The following is a 10,643-nucleotide window of genomic DNA, read 5'->3' as shown; positions in this document are numbered from 1 at the left end:
ACATGACTAGTATATGTTAGGTAATTATAGAAATGCCTCGTGAGAATCCATTCATGAAAAGGTACTTTACTCAGAAACACTTAGGACTCTCTATAGTTCCACGTCGACTCTATCGGTCCAGGTATCTACGACAGTGATACACAGGACGAAACCCGAGATGCCTAGAACTTGTGTGCCCGTTCGGCACATGACTCTATCAATCCTCATTCCATGTCATGTCGATATGTGCCAACTTCGACGCCTCTATCAATCATGGTTTGACTTCGTGCAACCATGTGTAAATCCCTAGTGCTGTGTAAAAAGAACTTTCACCATAGCCATTTCGGCAAATTAAGGTTCTTCCGAACCTAAACATAATACAAATAATCAAACCTAATGCGATCCGTTAGTCGTCCCTCTTATCTCAAACATTCCGAAGTACCCATGAGAAGAGTACCGCGCACTGTTAACCAACCCCTCTTAAACGGATAGAAGCCGAAGCGGAAGACACTACAGGCATTCCAGAAGACGATAACCACCCGAAGCATACTCCGTATATCCCCCAGAAAGACACTCGCACCTCGCAAACCAGGTTCGTGAACCCAGAGGATAGAACTCATGGGACTAACCACTATAACTGAGTATATTCATAAAGGTGGTATATAATTGAGATAAAAAAGATTTAAGATGTGTGCTTCCTCCCTACTCCCTGTTCCTCGTTGGGTTCTGGGTCTGGGGTGGAGTCGCACAACTGAACATCCTGCCGACCTCAATTATATACGGCTCGCATACACCAAGTATTAATGGTTAAGCCAAGTATGAGCTCTACCATGAACCTCATAGTAAAACCATTCGTCCTATTCCAAGGCTGCTGATGACCAAGCCTTAGCACCTGCGGCCCTGCACTTCGGATTTCAACATTTCCTACCCGGTTTTCAGTATTTTTGGCATTTTAAGCCCGTTTTTCATCATTTTAACGCGGGATTTTCTCCAAAAATCATATTTTAACATACAAGACCCTAAATATTCATAAAATAAACATATTTTTATGGAAATAATTATTTAAGAATAAAATCCATTAAGGGAAATCATGAGGTGGAGTGTGAATCTTGCCATAATATTTGACACAAACAACCACCCCATACCCATTCCCATGACCAGCCATTGTACTCCCACACCATACCTGGTCATTCAAGAGTACTTTTCCCCCCATTTGACCAGCCCCACTCATGGTCAAAGGCTGAAGACTCTTATCTCTCCTCACCCTCACTCAGTTGCTCTCATTTCACTAAAGATCAAACACCTCTTTTCTCTCTAACTCCCTCTCACAAAAACGAGATTTCCAAGGTATTTCCAGCTTCTCTCCTTCACTTGGTAAGTATAATTTATCCTCCTTGTGATAATTACACTTCATTCCACTCAAATCATTGATGGCTTACACAAACTCCATCATTATTGTGTTAGATTCTTGAATCTTCAAAGCAATCCTTCAAATGTTCTTGGGTTGAACACTTCCATTCTTCAACAATCATCTACTGAAATCAATCAAGGTGAGTTCATAACCCTACACTTTCATGTTTTCTCAAATTTTTAGGGGGGAGGGGGGAATACAAGTTAAAACACCAAGAACACAACTAAACTTTTCTAACAGCTTTCATCAGAAAAGTTGGACTCCATTCACGGACTGTTTTGGACAACTTAAACATTTTAGTTTTCAAAACTGTAATAGGTGCAAATAGTTCAAGTTATTATCTTTAAAATGAATATTTTCACATCTCCATAAGATTTTTCTACAATTTATGGTGATTTTTACAAAACTGCCTATCATCTCAAACATCAATCCGGACCAGTCTGTGATTATGGACTTATTCACACAAGTTAGAGGTCATTAAAAATCATGAGAAAAATTATGGAGTAACTAGACTCATTTCCAAACCCTCAGAATTTTTGGATTCTGATTTGGACCTTTGATGATTTTTCTACAAATTTTCTAAGAACAGGGATAGAAAATGTTATCAACAGAAAAATACTATCAATTTCATTTCACCTTGTAACATGTTGAGAAAGGTGTATATCTTTATGTGGTCATATGTTATTGCAATATATGACAATATTGTCTAGGAATGTAGACATACATCAGTTAACAAATGGGTTTTTCTAGGCAAAGCATAGAAATAACAAATTGTTATAATCAAAGTACATCTATTACATACAAACATTTGAATAAACTATGTTAAGTATAGTTTATGTACATTACCGCTTTTACCCTTGTTTTGATAAACGATAATAGGTATAGTTTATGATACATCACATAACACACTCATACAAAAGGGTACATTTATACAAAAAGGTTTTACATTCACGCACACCACACGTAAACTTGTTAACTTAAATTGTGAGACATTCTCTCCCCGTACGTCCGAGTGCGGGATCTAAATTCCTGATAGCTATATCCTGAGTCTCTTGTAGGGAGAACGAGATAGTTGTGTATAGATCTATATTGGGTTAGACACCCCACACTTGGGCTGCATGCAACAGCTAGACCGGCAGGTCTGTGGTGACAAATGTCATATCAGTTTCGCGACGCCTGAGAAACGTCGTGGCAGGTTCATTCAGTTATAGTATGATTATAGCGACTCACTTAGGAAGTTAACAACTCATAAAGTTTACGAGAATTTTCATAATCAAAAAGGGTTTTATGCCGATTTAAAACCACGGTTATATCATTAAATATGGTTTATTCTTGGTTCTGGGATTTAGGAGCACATAACTTTATAAAGGAAAATATTGGGTTTTTTTTCTGGAACAAACAGTACTTTTACAAGAAAAAGCTTTTCATAAACCGTCTACAAATGCTTATGAACTCACCAACCTTTGTGTTGACACTTTTTCAAACAACTTGTATTCTCAGGAAATCACTAAACAGGAAATCAAGTGCATTTTGAGGATGGGACGTTAACGCATCAAACATTTCATATTTTGTCAACATATTGTAATTGATTTTGAAACATGTAATTCCTACAATGATGTAACTCTTTCAATTATATATATGTTGATTGTGTTTACTTTCATCACTATTGCCATTGTTGTTATGATACTATACATGAAGTCCTCCACCTCCGGACGTTTCCGCCATCCTTGGTTTGGGGGTGTGACACATTTCTAGCTACCAAATTCTTTAACTATGAGTGCGATACTGCTTCGATTATCTTTTTCTTCAATCTTCTTGGCTTAAGTCAGATGCTACATCGAACTTGGTTCTCTGAACCACGTAACATACTCATCGTGGCCAGACTCAATTTAATATGACCATTAGGGTCGAAATAACAATCATCTTCTTAGTCATTACTGAAACGATGGTAACGACATACTTGAATAAAACGGAATCAGTTACTAGCTCCTTGGCAATCTTGTGACTTTCCATGATCCAAGTGTGATTCCTGTGCTTCCGGTAGTATAGGCCTCTACTACCATTCACACCTACTCATACTCATCCCAAGTATTGTCTCGCAGTTTTCCAAGTCACTATGCAAGAAAATCACATAACAACTTAACGCATCAGATAGCAAAACAAAGGTTTTATATTATTCCTCGAAACGATTTCATATGTGTTAAAGTTCACCCTAGACTATGCCTCTAATAGGCTACATCATATGATACTATAGCTACTTCATAACTCAATCTTCGGATATCAATCCTCACTCCTGATTCCTTGCATTGTCAGTTGCTTCGTCAAGGATTCTTTTTGGCTTTAGAGGTGCATTTGCTCTTGGTGCTTCATTTTTCTTCGGACAATCTTTCGACATATGCCCCTTTTCCCTGCATCCGTAACATAACCTCTTGTTGGATGTACATACATTGGCGTAATGCCCAGTCTTCCGACACTTGAAACAAGTCACTTCTTCGTAGCACCTCCCATAGTGTTTCAGCGGTACACTTGGCTTTGTAGCTCTCATCAGACAATCTTGCATAAAGTGTCCCTCTTCACTACAATTAAAGAAAACTTCTTCCTTGGTTGGGCATTTTTGGGCATAATGACCAGTCTTCCTGCATTTGAAGTAGGTCACTTTCTTAGGGCATCTCCCGTTATGTTTCCTTCCATACTTGTCACACCATTTTGCTTCACCTCCTCCTCCAAACTTTGAGAACATGTTGTTATTGTTAGACCTTGAAGACCCCTCAAATTTCCTCTTCTTTCCAACTTCAACCTTGTTGGCGATCCTATCATTGATCATTTCTTTGACAAACTTAGCAACCCAGATGGTTGCCTCAAGAGTGGGTGTCTGGCGTGTTGGCTTAGTGAGTTCGTCCTTACTTTGTTGAATTAAACGCCTTGTTTCTTCCATATGTTGATCCAACATCATCCGCACCATTGCCTGCACCCTTGCCATCATGATTGGCTTAGGTGCAGCCGCTACTTCTGGTGCATGCTCAATCACTTATGGCTCGGGTTGCGGGTTACCGCTTCCAAATCCGCTTCGAGTGCTCACCATGTCGATCTATACACCAAGTCGGACGTTCGATGTGTAGTGACGAGAATTAAGATAGGAAAGATTTTATTTACGATCGACGTGTAAATCTCTCTATTACTCTGAAAAGTTACATGGCAGTTCTAATACTGTAATTAAATGTTTAGAAATCTGAGCACATAAAATTCCCAGATCCGGTCGGCAGCAGACCATAGATCCGATTAGACATTTAGCATCATAAATCACATAAAAGCATGTTAGGCATTTTCCCTAAATTAGCTAGTGTTTGTGTCTATTCAGGTGCATTACCTAAATTTTATTAGACACACTCCTCACAATCATTGCTTAGCATTTTAAGTTTAAGTCTAGAAATAAATCTATATTCCTAGTTCGCTTAAACTAATGCTCTGATACCAACTGTGACATCCCCATTTTCACAGCCAAAAAAGATCGATTTGTTTATGCTTTATTTTGAAAATCAGAGTATCTTTTAAATAAATGTGTTACGGAATTTGTTCCCAGAAAAACATGATAAATACATTATCAAATCATTTCCGAAGAAATGTATTTTATTCATTTTTAAAACATTGGGATGTCATCGTCAATACAGAAACATAAGCATAAACAGAACTTACATTCATTTACACTAGTGATCTACATCTCTTTTCAATCTCCCAGTGTAAGTAGCTTTATATCGACACATGTGATACAAATAAGTTGGAGTGGGTCAGGTTGGGAAACCTGGTGAGTACATAGGGTTTTCAACCCACAATAATATAATTATTATGCTTAAAAATCAAAACAATCAACCCAATTACCCATCCTCATCATTTTCTTTATTCTACCCTAAGAATCAGTTATTCCTTGTTCATTCATTCCTAAGGGTTATCCTAAGGAATAGGCACGAAATCCATTGTTTCCCGTGTTTACTCAACAAACACTAAATCCATAGTTGTCAGGGTTTAGCTCAACAAGCACTAAATACATAGTTGTCAGGGTTTTCTCAACAGGTACTAAATCCATAGTTGCCAGGGTTATCTCGTTTATAGACAATATCGTTTCCGAGAATCTACTCGCAATACATTTCAATGAGTTTTTATCTCGTTTATCAATAGTATCGTTTCCAATAATCAACTCGCAATACATGTCAATGGGTTTTTAGAGTACAACTAGTGAATACACGGTTCAAATAACACCTACAGGTTGCGAGCCTGCTAGTGTTCCACTGGACTATCTAGAATAGTCTGTGGTTGTCATCCATACTCTGCTAGATGACGGGGCTAACACTTGGGTAAAAGGCTTCTCTCATGGTTCACCTCTCACCCTTATCTCCTGGTCTATATCACCTATCATCATTTTGTTTTTGTCACACAACAACTATTTCATCTACCCATGTTTTACCCAACATATTCGTAGATATAAAATACATATACAGTTTAAATCATTTAAAACTTGTATAAAATCGTTCATCCAACATAGATAGCAAGTATACAGATAATATACACACATAGCACATAGTTTATATACAATACTTCATATCTATGTGTAAGATGAAAGTAACTATGCACTCACTTGAAAAGGTGGTGACTTGGTACTTGGACAACACTTCGTTATCTCAAAACAATTTCCTTCGACAAAACCTAGTATCATTACCTATAGGGTTTAGTCTAATATTCACCAAGACTAATTAATAGTCTAGCTATTAGTACTATTATATAAGCGTTAAACAATACTCTTCACCCACTATGTACAGACAGGGGCCAGACATAAAACACCGGAGGGCAGGACCATTTTGGCATATAACACTTCTGAAATCCAACAACCCTCTGCGGCCCTTTAAACCAGATTCCCCGTACCGCGAGTGGTTAAAAAGATATTATAATGGCACTTATATAACTCTTAATAATAGCCCAAATAATTATTATAAGGTCCTAATATCGTTACTATAATTAATTAAAATCTATATTAAAAATAATGTAGGCGTAGCTCATTACTGCGGGTTTTCTTGAAAATCGGGCTTCGCTTGGAGCAGCGTTTCCGAGCCAAAAAGCTCTTTTCTCGGAGCCTTCTGGCGCTCCGGGATTCGCCTCTAGCACTTGGAAGTTTCTAGGGATTAGGAGGGAGAGATTAGGGTGTCGAGAGAGAAAGAATTGGAAAGATGTGAGTTTTTGGTGTGATTTGCGCCTCTATTTATAGCCTGAGTTCGGTGCGAACGCAGCGTAGACGAACGCAGCGCGTTCGTTGCCAAGTGTCGCCATCTTGTTCCAAGCCGTGGGGAAGAAGGTGCGGCCCAGATTGCGCCACGTGTCACTCGCAGATTACCCCAAAAACTAATTATCTTCTCAAATCGGTAACTTTCGCACACAATCTCCATTTTTGACGTTCTTTATATCCACCCTTAGGCAGAAACATGATCTACAACTTTCATTTAGACTCCGTCGGCTAATTTTGACTTCATTTTTAAAGTTATATTATTAACAGACCGGGACAATATTGGTCCGTTAAAAATTCATAACTTCTTCATCCGACGTCCGTTTTTGTCTGTCTTTTTATCTTTACGCTAATATTAATGAGATCTTCGATTCTCATTTAGGTTATGTCGACTAAATACCGTTCGTTCTAATATTCAAACTCCAGGTTGTATCATGCTAATCCGAAACTTTGAAAAATCATAACTTCGTCATACGAAGTCAGATTTGGGCGTTCTTTTTATGCACACTCTCGGTTTAACATATTCTACGAATTTCTTTTAGATCGCTAAGGCTAAAAATCGCTCTATCATAAATTCACTATTTACGCTTCCTGGTGTCGTGTCGGTTCCGTCGCGAAACTTCGACAGATCATAACTTTTTCGTTATAACTCGGATTTCGGCATTCTTTATATGTATGGAACCCTTGTGACATATTCTACAACTTGGTTAAGATTACTCCTTCTCAATAATCTTCCATCGAAAACTCATTTTTGATGCTCATTTTCTAAATTGATTAGCCCGAATTTACGGGCGTTACAGTTAACCTCCTGTTGCAAACTTCAAATAAAAATGTATACGCTGCCCTTCCCCTTCGAAAATCCTTGCAAAACTAGTCCAAACCCTTCAAATTTAATTAAAAATGTTCAAAACGTACCTCCATGACCCTTTACAAATTAATATTAAGTTATACAAACATTCAATTCATTTATTTAAATTACACCTCTCCCTTGAGATTTATTTGCAAAATAAATCCAAAACTCAAACTTAGAATTTAAATAAACCATTTTGCCCCATTTTTGGAAATTATTAACTAATTTAGTCCAATTTAATTTATCTAAATTAGTAAATGGGCGCTATGCTTTGGTTAAATTACTAAACAACCCTCCACATATTAATTTATATTAAAATTTCCTAAGGAACTAAATTAATCCTGGACGTTCGTGTTCAAAGCAACACATCTCAGTTCCTCACATCGAATACTTGAAACAACTCGGCAACCACACTTTATGGTGAGTATTACGGCTCCTATTTTATATTTTTATATGTTTTGGGAGAGAATACATGTGCTAAATGGTATTAATTTATACCAAAAATACACATAAATATTATTATTTTATGTAAAAACTATATTAGTTTATAAAACATTGGTTTGACACTTATCTATTATAAGTACATAAACTAGTTTTAAATTTCAATACTTGAATATATTATGTTGTTAAAATAATACAACTTTTAAAATACGCATGCCTTTTTACTACAAAGTTTATACAAGAAACATACTTAGTTATAAAAACTAGTGCCTTATATTATACATGCATACCAATTATGTATGCTTTTATAAACTCTATACAAATTCATTTTGTCTAATAACTTATCCATTTATAAGTTAGGGTTGAGAGATTTTCACCTACCTTAGTTAAGAGCTTTTTAGTGAGACTATATTCATTAGCTAAGTCTAAACACTTAGCATACCCACGCTAATATATTCGTTAATCTTCGGAGCGAAATTGTAACATCCCAAAATTCAAGCCCAAAATTTTCATTTTTGATTAATTAATTCATAAACATTCATTAGAAAATATTGTATAAACACGTTATCTCAAAACCAAGTATCATATTTGAAACCCACAACCATAAACAAATGTCATATCAGAGTACAATCCCAAAAAACACCGTGCGGAAATCATATGTGAGTGTGTGTGATGCCATGCTACACCGCTGGCTCCTTCCCTTTGGATGAAGAGGTACCTGAAACCAAAAACTGAAACCGTAAGCACGAAGCTTAGTGAGTTCCCCCATCATACCACATACCATACAATACCATCGATATCTTTCAACCGGTAATCGTCATCGGTATCTTTCAACCGGTAATTGGGGACTATTCCACCCCTACCACTAACATATAATAGCAAGATATAGCACACATTCATACATATCTGGGTACTGACCTACCCCTTGGTCCTACAGACCACTATCATGGAAACTATCCCAATCATGCAACATATCATACAGATGTAACTCATAACCAAACGCATACCAGACCAAGATAAATTATCACAAAGACAATTATATTCTAAATACTCCTCAATGGTGGGCCGACATTGTGGCCGTAGACCCACCCCTACTGGAAGGTAACTCACCTCGTAGCTGTTGAACTACGCGGGAATCCTCTGACTGCTGCCGCTGCTGCTCCGAAAATCCTCCGGCTATAATTCCCACAAAACACTTAGTCAGAAACTGACATCTACCCTTAGGGTAAAATGACCATTTTACCCCTTAACCAAGTCAAGGTGAAAGTCAGCTTCCAGTTGACCTGACTCACCGAGTTGGCTCGCCAACTCACCGAGTCCCTATCCTTTCATCAGACCTCATACCCGTCTCTACTCGTCGGGTTAGGCAATGACTCGACGAGTTTTCCTTCTAAATGAACAACGACTGAACCCACATCCGACTCGCCGAGTTGTGTGAACAACTCGTCGAGTTCATCATCAACTGATACTCATGTCCTGTCTTGACTCGCCGAGTTGTATGAACAACTCGTCGAGTTACTCTTCATCTTATGAACACATTATGTCCTTGACTCGCAGAGTTGATGAACAACTCGCCGAGTACCATGAGGATTGTCTTGGACTCGCCGAGTCCGTTCATGCACTCGCCGAGTACCATCAATTCCCAGAACACTTTGCTTAGTCCAGAATGTTGGGTCACTCCTCGGGACTCCCAAAACCCTTTCCCACTCAACTGGTCCTTATGACCCTCACTGATATGGGACCAAAACCCTTGGACTCGCCGATTTCAGGAAATGGACTCGCCGAGTCTATCACATTCCTTACTAAGAACTTCGATTTATGATGTACAAAACTTAACCAAATGATAGATCCTGGCCCCTAAACTCGATCTAGCACGTAAAGTTACAAACTTTACATGCATGCATAGGACATTAGAGCTTAAAAGGCTCTAAAATGGTTCTTTTGTTGCATGGGGCCTTCCTTGGTGCAAAAAGCAACCTAGATCTGACTTGTGGCTCATAAAATGACATGATACAGAAGCCCAAACCCCCAACCATGTTTGCAAACGTGGTTGGCCACCAAAAATGGCTTATAAAAGCCCTAAATCACCTCAAAGAGGGATCTAACAAATGAATGAGCAAGGTTCAGACTTTATACCTTCCAAAGACTGCAAATGATGAACCAAACTCGAGTCCTTCAGTCCCCTCTTGATCCTTCTATGCTCTTCCTTCTTCCTTGAGATCAAAACTCACAAGAATCACTCAAAAGGCCTTAGATCCTCTAAAAACGGCTAGGGTTTGCTATGAGGAGTGTTTGGGAGCATAAAGGGGGAAAGGAGGTTGCATAAGGTTGTTTAAATAGGGTGCAAACCCTTGGATTAGGGTTTTTGTCCAAACAGCGGCTACTCGCCAAGTCCGGGACTCGACTCGCCGAGTCCGCAACATAAACCCCGCGCCTCATCCCGCTTCTACTCGGTGAGTCAGTCCTTCGACTCGCCGAGTCCAAGGCTAAAAATGAAAAAATAAAGGAAGATTTAATAACATAATACATACCAAGAACCAGGTGCTACAAATCTCCCCCATTTATTTTAGACTTTGTCCTCGAAGTCTGCCGCTCGATCCTGAAACAGCTCGGGGTAGTGCTCCATTATCTCACTCACCGGCTCCCAAGTCCACTCCGACCCCCTTCCGGTGCTGCCACTGCACCTTCACGAG

The sequence above is a fragment of the Lactuca sativa genome, chromosome 3 (genome assembly GCF_002870075.4).
Source record: "Lactuca sativa cultivar Salinas chromosome 3, Lsat_Salinas_v11, whole genome shotgun sequence".
NCBI lineage: Eukaryota > Viridiplantae > Streptophyta > Magnoliopsida > Asterales > Asteraceae > Lactuca > Lactuca sativa.
The sequence above is the reverse complement of the archived record's forward strand: the minus strand, read 5'-3'. Positions refer to the sequence as shown.